Source organism: Protomyctophum bolini (genome assembly GCF_963924005.1).
Source record: "Protomyctophum bolini genome assembly, chromosome: 3".
In the NCBI taxonomy this organism is placed as follows: Eukaryota; Metazoa; Chordata; class Actinopteri; order Myctophiformes; family Myctophidae; genus Protomyctophum; species Protomyctophum bolini.
In genome coordinates, this window is record NC_137864.1 from 21,658,340 (window position 1) to 21,659,711 (window position 1,372).

The following is a 1,372-nucleotide window of genomic DNA, read 5'->3' on the forward strand; positions in this document are numbered from 1 at the left end:
TTTAATGCCTCAACAAAAAAATTACCAAGTCATTCTGTGACGGGCTCCGTACATATCTCCATGTCTTTACAGTAACTTCATTCTCTTCACTCATTCACTGCCAAGAAAAGGCTGTTCATCTTTTAAATATTTGATCAGATGTTTATCCCTGCGTTGTTTTGTTTATGTATATTGTATCATTGTGTCGGTTCTTTTTAAGATGAGTTTGCGTTTCTGTTGCTGATCTGTTGGCGCTGCTCCCGGGCAGAGAACTGTGCCGTGCGCAGAAAGCTTTCTCTGGTTTCTAGACTAGAATACATATAGGAAAACTATTCAGTAGTCTTAGAAATGACTTATTGAATGAATTATACAACTAATATAACTTGTAGACACCAATAACCTGGAGCCAGCCAGAGCCAGTGTAACTCAGTTGAGAGTTATGTTAATTTAGGCCTAAATGTTTAGCCGCTAATATAATTCATGTTATTTACAACTGTTTAATTTCTTCTGTAATCGACAGGTATAGAATTGGGCATGATATTTATTTGGCAGTTGATATTTGTGTATAGGCCTATCATAGGATGTGTTTTTTATATTCATATTTATGCAACAAAGAACGTTATGTACAATTTATTTTAAAAAGTAAAATAAAAACTTGAAAAAGACTTCATCTGAATCACGATCACTTAACAATTATGATGCCCAAGACGTGTACACGCATCTTCATAATAGAGCGCCGCAGTCCCGCCCCCTTTCAGAAAAGCGAGTGGCCCAGGAAGTGGAAGCCCCATGCATTCTCCCATCGGCACTTTTAATATAATTTATTTAAAGACGGTTACGCCGCGGACAAAGCCAATTCGGATCGTGACGAATCATGACAATGAACACAATATTTTGGGCCGATCAAATAATTTATAAGACGAAAAATAAAACAAATAGTGTTGTCTCCTGACTTTCTTTTCTTCTTTCTTTTTTTTTCGTTATAATTTTTATCCCACGATTTTGTAACCCAGTTTTCTTTTTCACCCAGTGCCAATTATCTAATGTAATCCTGGGCGCTACACTTCCTCTGCCAACCTGGGGGGGGCAGCGGACTGACCTCATGCCTCCTTCTATGCATGAGGAGTCCAAGCTGCTTCTTTTCACCTGACAGAGGGGAATTTCCCCGGCCGGACGTAGCGCATGGAAGGGACACGTTATTCCGACCAGTTCCTTTCCCCTCCATCAGGCGCCCCGGCTGGCCAGGGGGAGGTAGTTTTAGAGACCAGGATTACGGCATGTTTTTGTGAGGGTATCTACCCTAGGGGACACTGGGAGAACATGCAAACTCCACACAGAAAGGCCCTATCGCCAACCCCCACCTCGGGTATGGACACTGATGACGCGGAGGAGG